General features: G+C 40.3%; 1 long non-coding RNA gene across 1 annotated transcript; it reads right to left on the reverse strand.

The window, feature by feature from the left end:
* Positions 1-3,759: 3,759 nt before the first annotated feature.
* Positions 3,760-5,501, reverse strand: LOC124257343. The gene is made up of 2 exons (XR_006893245.1): positions 5,445-5,501; positions 3,760-3,888 (listed from the first exon to the last, which is right to left on the reverse strand). It is a non-coding gene; the product is annotated as an uncharacterized LOC124257343 (long non-coding RNA).
* Positions 5,502-9,525: the final 4,024 nt, after the last annotated feature.

Raw genomic sequence — 9,525 nt, forward strand, 5'->3', positions numbered from 1 at the left:
ACATACAAGAACTTGTATCCAGCATCTACATGGGCCACAATGCACAATACAATATCTCCATTTTAATCAATCGTCAGTCAGCGTGGTAAGCAGCAGCTGTGTCGGCTATTACAGACATATAATGTCTTGTCTCACAGGTGCAGTGATTGTTGAAGAATTGTGGGAGAATTCAGTGTTAATGGTTCTTCCACAGATTGAAGTAGAGGAGATAAACTTTATAAATAATTACAGTTTTTGTAATAATCTCATTTCCTGGAGCTGTGTTGACAAAGTAAAGTTGTAAACTAAGAATGAACGCGTATTATTGCAATGAATAAAATGTGACCATAATTATCGTACGAGATTTGTATCTAGCAATCCGTTCGTTTGTATATGGCCATCTGTGTCGCGTGTAGCGATAACGTTTGCATTTAAAAACTACATTGTTGGATGTGTCAAATGAAAATCTGTCAAATGAACATTAGTTTAGTTTAAAGTATTATTTACACATCAATATTATATTGCACAATGTTCAATTTTTGACGTGATTACAAATTCCATGGGGCTCATCTTTACATTTACATTTATCTTTAACACTGACCCAATTGTTCCAACAGCTGAAGCTGTTATATCAAATAAATATATCTGAACAATACCTGTTAATAATAATTCTTCCTCGAATATCACACACATTATTAATCGAAAACATTCGCACCGCCCGGGAGAGGCTTTTGTGAGACTTTTATTTCATTCGAATATTGTATGGTATTGTACCATCTGCTACAGCCCATTAATAGCAGGTTCCTTGTACTGGTGTGGAAGTCGTCTTTTTCTGAATTCTCATAGGCGCAAACGTGACACTGACTCATGTAACTTAATCAATTCACGTGGTACAGCTGCCATTAAAGTAAACATGACATTGTTTTCAGGATATTGATAAAAAGGTCACCGTGACCAGAACAGCCATAGCCAGGTGACACGTACAGTCTAGTGGTTCTTGTTGGTGTTGAGACTCTCGAGGGCTTTAGTCCTGCCACACACAGTTGATCTAACATGTGATAACGCCTTAACTAGGGGTGTCACGATACACCAATCTCACGATACGATACGTATCACGATTTTAAGGTCACGATACGATACGTATCGCGATACATAATTTTCGCGCCTTTTCATAGCATTATCTTACCGGCAACGTACGCGCTCGCTGATTGGTCCGTCAAAATAGTCTAGCCAAAAGCTGTTAGTTTCCAACCTATTTTTTAAGTAAAGCTAGCTACATCTATTTATCGGAGCGGTCTCGTATAATTTTACTATCACGACTTTGAAGGAGATGGTTATAGCATAAAAATTTGAATCGATAAAGTTTCAAAATAGGAGTCGATATCGTATCGTATCGTATCGTCAGTAAAAATGTATCGATGCAAATCGAAAGAGGACCGGGTACGTAGTTGTGTCCAGATGGTAATGCTAATGTAAATACTTCAGTTGTTCTAATGCCTTACTTGCTGCTTTGGTTGCCTACTCCCCAGTGAGGACTGACTGACTGAGTTTTACGCCGCTTTTAGCAATATTCCAGCAACATCACGGCGGGGGACACCAGAAATGGGTTTCACACATTGTGCCCATGTGGGGAATCGAACCCGGGTCTTCGGCGTGACGAGCCAACGCTTTAACCCCAAGGCTACCCCCACCCCCCACCCCCCACGCCCAGTGAGGAAGCGGTGGGGTAGCCTAATGGTTAAAGCGTTGGCTCGTCACGTCGAAGACCCGGGTTCGATTCCCCACATCGGTACAGTGTGTGAAGCCAATTGCTGGTGTCTGGAATTGCTGGAATATTGCTAAAAGCGGCGTAAATCTCATCTCACTCACTCACTACTTCCTAGTGGGTTGGGAATGCCATTGAAATGCACAGTGACACTTTGTCAGGAATAATAATATTTCCTTCATCATTCCTGTTATAAGTCTGTTTTCTTTCATAATGTCTCAACTCTGACAATTTTGTTTTTAAAACAGCATCTTCCACTGTGTAAATAAACCTTTGTACTCTTTGTTCAAAGTCGAGTTCATGCTGCAATGCTGACTTAACCATAATCGTATGTTTGTGAATCGCTATCAAATAGTGATGATCCCAAGGATGCAAGAACACCGAGAAAGGGGGATTTGTGCTGTTTGCGGGCATCTGTCACAAACACAGGCAAGCCAATCAATCACCTGAAATGTGTTCTGTAAAGATGACATATGCGGCTGTAGATGAATCTCCCAGCGACATTGCATGGCAACCATTATTGGTGCTATTTATCTTGTATTTTGTACAAGAACATGAATCGTGAGAAAATAACACCCATCGTCACTGTGTCAGATTAGAGTTTATGACGGCAGCACACACTGAACAGGTGAAAGGGGATGGCCTAAAAGTCGGGGCCAAGAAAAGTCGGGCCGGGCGGGTCACCGGGTAATACTAAAAATGGATTGCAGAATATTAAAACGAAACTTGCGAATTCGGATCGATACACTTCCTGCCTTCACAAATGCATAGTTTGATTGAAAATGTATAATTAAAAGACCAACACAACAACAAAGTCTACATACCGAGATTCCCGTAGAAAAGACACCGTCTTTTTGTTATGTGTTTTCCTTGATATGTCAATGGGGGAAGCTTCTTACTTCTCTCACCTCGTGACATCCGGGAGTCCTGAGCACGAAGTGATAGTGTTTTGACTACTTTTCTTTCCTTATTTAAGATATTGGGGTTCCCTAATTAACCTTTATTGTCTCAGGCTGAATCTGCACAGGATGTTTATGTTAAAGAGACGTGGATATCGGCGAGTGTCAATGGGCAAATACGACATGATTATGTATATTAAAAGAAATTTTTGAAATCACAAAATTTTGTAATATGTTATAAAGGATCAAACAAAGTATGCATTCACAAACACAAAAATTCGTATGTGTTTTCATTGTAAATAATACCAGCCTAAATCAGATAGCCAGTGCGTATGCCTATGCTTATATTTACTAATACACATGAAACACAAAATGGTATTATATCTACCTGAATACCACTTCATAAAGTAAGGTAAAAGTGAAGCCCCATTCTCTCTCCATTCCCAACGATTTAGGAAACTAAAGTCCTCGGAAAACAAAATCCGCATTCAAAAGTGTTTAGTCACTGTTCACCCCGACTTGGACCGTGCTGTCAAAATCACCTTAAACCTCACACATGTATCCTGATTGCTGTTTATATCTCTAGAATAGAGTTACCGGTATATGGTTTAAACATATTTTTATTTCGTCAATACAGAAACCTGGATAGGCTAACAAGCCAAGTGACTTATATAAACGCCGCTCCAGTACCCGGTTCCAATACAGCTGGATACATATTTGAAAAAATCCGACAAGAAAAGAATACTACTGAAACAAAATTACACTCAGAAAAATGATTGAATAATAAATATTTGGTTATGGTGTTGGTGGTGCCTAGCAACGAAAAGAGTTACCGGTATATCTACCTACGTACGTCTTTATATAGTCTCAAAGCCTTGAAAGTGAAGCCCTATTTTCTATACATTCTCAACAGCCACACAGTATCACAGTCATGCTTTCGGTCCGGCTTGGCCCGGGCTCTCAAAAACAACTTAAACCCCACACATATGTCCTGATTTGTGTTTAATTCCATAGATTAGTATTATATCTACCTAAATATCACCGTGTGATGTTACACAATGCCACATGTAAAGATAACTGGTTCGTTAAAGTGAAGCCCTTTTCTCTCTCCATTCACAACATAGCCTCAATCAAAAGTGTTTAGTCTCTGTTCAGCCCGGCTTGGCCCGTGCTGTCAAAAATAACTTAAACCTCACACTTTTATCCTGATTTGCGTTTAAATCCATAGATTAGTATTATATCTACCTAAATATCAATGTGTGATGTTACAAAATGCCACATGTAAAGATAACTGGTTCGTTAAAGTTAGCCCTTTCCTCTCCATTCACAATATAGTCTGAATCAAAGTGTTTAATCCCTGTTCGACCGATTGTGGTAGGACAATAGGCCCACAAGGACATAATACCCTCAGACAAAACACCCCCAGGCTAAATGCCCCCATGACAAAAAGCCCTCAATGGGTAGGACAAAAGGTCCTCAATGAAGAGATGTAATAGAATACCAACAAATCTTTTATTTTCATTCCCACATGAATACAATATAATATAACATTAAATAGCATATGTAACCATGCCGTCATATGATTCCGTGGTACTTACGTTTCCGTGGTATTTTGTAATGACATAATTTCTCACGAGCCACACGCCAAATCGCAACACAGGATAGGCTGTTGACAATGTGTAAGATTGTGACAGGTGCTGTGCGCCCGTAATTTGATCTGAAGGAAATCGAACGTAAACATATGAAATCCCCAAGTTGTGCACAATGGCTGCCTGTCGTCCGATATGGACAACAATGAACTTCAGAATGACAAAAGTGTATTATTGACATTAAATTATACAAAGGTATGTCGTCTAACACTATATTATGTTTATATTACTTGGCAATATGAGCGATCATATTCATAGTCGTAAATTTCTAGCACATACTTTCACAAATGTAAATCACCAAGCACATAATGCAGTTGTGCAGTTGATACTTGTGCTACAGTTCATACCAGTCTAATATTGTGTCGAATACCAGCCAAAAGCGAATGCTGGGAACACCGTCGCCAAAAGCCGGCCGGTGGATTCCAAACTTTAAGGAAGGTAGCAGGAAATCAGCAATTTATTTAAATAACAATAGCGCTGACCATCTTAATATACCATATTAATAAACACCTAGTTTATTAAAACACCACAATGAGTACCTGCCCAACAAAATCAAACATAAGAGGAAGTGACCAATTTAAGCCAGTTCTCTGACACAACATTTAGTAGACTTCATTCCATTGTTGAAATAACAACGTCGTCACTGACGAGCCTGTAACAACTATCAGCTGTGGGAGGAATGGCTTAGAAAACATCATGTTATCACCTGTCAACTCAAAATATACACCGAGGGTGTTTTATCCTATGGGTTGAAATATGCAAGGGCTTTTTGTCCTGGGGACATTTAGCCTAGGGGTTTTTTGTTCGAGGGCTTTTTATCCCAGTGAGCTTATTGTGTGCCCACCGTTCAGCCAGACATGGCCCGTGCTGTCAAAAACACTTTAAACATCACACATGAATCCTGATTTCTGTCTATATCTCTAGAATAGAGTTATATCTAACTAAGTACGTCTTCATAGAGTCTCAAAGCGTTGTATTTGAAGCAAACACCTTGCTTAAAGTGAAGCCCTATTTGCTATACATTCTCAACAACCACGCAGTATCACACAGTCATGCTTTCGGTCCGGCTTGGCCCGTGCTGTCAAAAACAACTTAAACCCCACACATATGTCCTGATTTGTATGTAATTCCATAGATTAGTATTATTGCTACGTACATATCACTTCACAGAGTCTCAAAGCGTAGTATTTAAAGCAAAAACGTTGCTGAAAGTGAAGCTATCTTTTCTACATATTCTCAACAACCACACAGTATCCCAAGCGTTCGGTCCGGTTGCCCCGGGCTCTCAAAAACAACTTAAATCGAACACATATGTCCTGATTTGTGTTTAATTCCATAGATTAGTATTATATCTACCAAAATATCACCGTGTGATGTTACACAATGCCACATGTAAAGATAACTGGTTCGTTAAAGTGAAGCCCTTTTCTCTCTCCATTCACAACATAGCCTCAATCAAAAGTGTTTAGTCTCTGTTCAGCCCGACTTGGCCCGTGCTGTCAAAAACGACCTTAACCTCAAACATGTATCTTATATAAATGTGTTTATATCCATAAATTTGTATTATATCTACCTAAAAACGTCTCAAAGCGTAGTATTTGAAGCAAACACGTTGCTTAAAGTGAAGTCCTATTTTCTATACATTCTCAACAAAGACACAGTATCACAAGCTTCCGGTCCGGCTTGGCCCGCGCTCTCAAACGCACCTTAAACCTCACAGATGTATCTTGAAATGTGTTTAAATCCATAGATTGGTATTACATCTACCTAAATACCTCTTTATTGAGGCTCAAAGCTTTGTACATGTATTTGAATCTAACACGTTGCTTAAAGTGAAGCCCAGTGTTCAATCCGAGCTCTGTGCGGGCTAAAGAAATGAATACACCTGTTAATTTCACCTGTAACCTGCTTGCTTAATTGTCCCTTGTCTTATTGCAATCAGCTAGGTGTTGTGATTCAATTAACTTACTCCATTGTTGCCCTTATTTACCGTTCAGGGGCTTTCAGTGTTATTGATTACTCCACGGTTTCTTCATAACGTATATATATATACTAGTACAGTTACAGATGGCAGGTTGAAGCTATTCGTGATATGATTTACACATAAAATTAACTTAAATTTTTTTAGAAGATATTATACCCAATTATATGACATGAAATGCTTGAAAGAGGTGGGGTTTTTTTTAGTGGTTCAGAATACAGGATATTCTTGGTCGAGCCTGGCAGTAGCAGCCTATTTTCATATGATCTTATCTTTACATGTTACCTTTGATAAGATTACAAAGTGATATTTCGGTAGATATAATACCAATCTATGGATTTGAACAGATTTCAAGATACATCTCTGAGGTATAAGGTGCGTTTGAGAGCACGGGCCAAGCCGGACCGGAAGCTTGTGATACTCTGTCTTTGTTGAGAATGTATAGAAAATAGGGCTTCACTTTGAGCAACGTTTTACCTCAAATACTACGCTGAGCGAATCTGTGATGATATTTAGGTGAATATAATAGTAATCTATGGATTTAAACACAAATCAGGATAAATGTGTCAGGTTTAAGTTGTTTTTGACAGCACGGGCCAAGCCGGGCTGAACAGAGACTAAACACTTTTGATTGAGGCTATGTTGTGAATGGAGAGAAAAAAGGGCTTCATTTTAACGGAGCAGTTATCTTTACATGTGGCATTTTATAACATCACACGGTGATATTTAGGTAGATATAATGCTAATCTATGGATTTAAACACATTTCAAGATACATGTGTGAGGCTTAAGTTGTTTTTGACAGCACGGGCCAAGTCGGGCTGAACTGAGACCAAACACTTTTGATTGAGGCTATGTTGTGAATGGAGAGAGAAAAGGGCTTCATTTTAACGGAGCAGTTATCTTTACATGTTGCATTTTATAACATTACAAAGCGATATTTAGGTAGATATAATACCAGTCTATGGAATTAAACACAATTCAAGATACGTGTTACGTTTAAGTTGCTTTTGACGGCTCGGGCCAAGCCGGGCGGAAAATTGTGGCCGAGATAATGTTGAGAGTGTGGGGAAGAGATCGTATCATTTAAATGTGGGCGTGCTTTAAATACGATGAATAGTGAATTTATGGGGTGGTATGTGATTGGATATAGATGTAAAACCATTTTCGGGCCGACGGAAATGTTTATCGGAATTGGCTTAAGTATTTATACGTTTTAAATCCCGTTTCGTTTAACGATTCCACTTTTAGACGTAACCACGGTCAGGCAGGTCACGGACTTCTCGTTTTCCCGGATATTAGCCGATTTAATTGTAATAAAGTTGTTATGGTACGCGTTTGTGGCTTCCGATTGATCATTATTGTCATGAGTGTATGTTGCATTGATTAATTGTAGGCATGGTTTTCGTTAATGGGTTTATTAGCCAATAATAGATTTGGCCCGCCTTGGCCCGGCCCGACTTTTAGGCCATCCCAGGTAAAAGTCGTGTCTGACGTCAGACACTAGTCTGCTATACAGACCCTGAAGCAGATATATCCAAGAAAGCCCACGCAAGTCTAGAAAAATGTGGCAAGTCCAGATTTCTACAGCTTCAGGGTCTCTGAAAATGAAGAAAGTCTCAGGGCTCCTTTTCGTTATACTTTAATTTTTTCACTATGACATTTTTTCTACAAAATATGTCCATTTCAGAGATTTGTTGATAGTCTAGTCAGACACCAGCACATGGTCTCGACACCTCCTGTCCGTACTCATGCAGCTAATTGCTGATTGTACACAGAACACCCGAGGAACACCTCACACACCACCCGAGGAACACCTCACACACCACCCGAGGAACACCTGACACACCACCCGAGGAAGACCTAGCAACCACCGAGGAACACCTGACACACCACCCGAGGAACACCTGACACACCACCCGAAGATCACCTGATACACCACCCGAGGAAGACCTTGCGCACCACAAGATGTACAACACTCGAGGAACACCTGGCACATCTCCCGAGGAACACTTGGCACATCTCCCGAGGAACACCTGCGCAACACTAAGGGAACACCTGGCACACCACCCGAGGACAACCTGGCACAACACCCGAGGAAGGCCGGACAATGTTCTGTTGCTGTAGCAGGCGGGTGGCACAAATACCCGGATGTACGGGTCCTAAGTCACAGGTATGTATTGACTCCGCTGATCGTGGTCGAAAAGGACTCCAAAGGTGTGGAAGTCTGCTCTGATGAAAGTGTTTTTAGGTTTGAGGGTTTAATCTGAATTGCAAACAGAGATCAAAACGTCTTGGACGTATCATGGAAAGAATACTTCCTTTCAATATATGACGAAACCTGTCACCATTTACACATTTTCTCATGCATGTGATGTTCCGTAGCATTTAGAATTGCTTGGTTTGTTACTTGTGAGGTTTCTGAGGTGGAGTAACGGAAGTCTTGCACCAGTTTTATCTCGGCCTGCATGAATAGCGGCTGTGCTGCCAAGGCGAAGCCAGAGATTACAAGCCCAACCCGCACGCCATGAAAGCCCAGGACGCGGATGATATCTAAGGTCACGGTGACCTCGAAGAATTGCTTTGTGTCCTCCACCATGTATCAATATATTTTGAAACAGTTACATCTCAGGAACGAGAAAAACATATGCTGTGTACAGGGGACATGCTCTGTGCAAATACACTGTCTTTAATGCAACACATTGCGGCTTTACGTGTACTATAGTAATTGACCAACCATTTCATATCACAGATATTCAGTTGCTGTGATATAATACATGTGATATTGTGTTTCCGAAAATTTTAATACAAATAATTTGAAGCAAAATATTAAACAAAATATGATGTGGGTTCCTCAAAACGTTGATGGGGCGGTGGGGTAGCCTTGAGGTTAAAGTGTTCGCTCGTCACGGTGAAGACTCGGGTTCGATTCCCGACATGGGTACGATGTGTGAAGCCTATTTCTGGTATCTGGCACCGTGAGATTGCGAGAATATTGCTAAGGCTGCGTAAAACTACACTCACTCACACACAAAACAGTGATAGACTCCAACGTTCAAGGATTTATGTATCCGCAAATATCTCTAGTTTGGAATGCTTGCTTGAACAGTTACGGTCAATATACGTATCGCAATGCACAGATGACTTCAATTAACTGCATAATGTGTTCTGTAAATTCAGTCATCAACTGAAGTGTCAGGTTGAGTGGGGAGCAAGTCAATGCTGTTTAAGGGCCATTTCATCCATTAGACAT

The sequence above is a fragment of the Haliotis rubra genome, unplaced genomic scaffold (assembly GCF_003918875.1).
Source record: "Haliotis rubra isolate DU_JTF1 unplaced genomic scaffold, ASM391887v1 Scf659, whole genome shotgun sequence".
Classification (NCBI taxonomy): Eukaryota; Metazoa; Mollusca; class Gastropoda; order Lepetellida; family Haliotidae; genus Haliotis; species Haliotis rubra.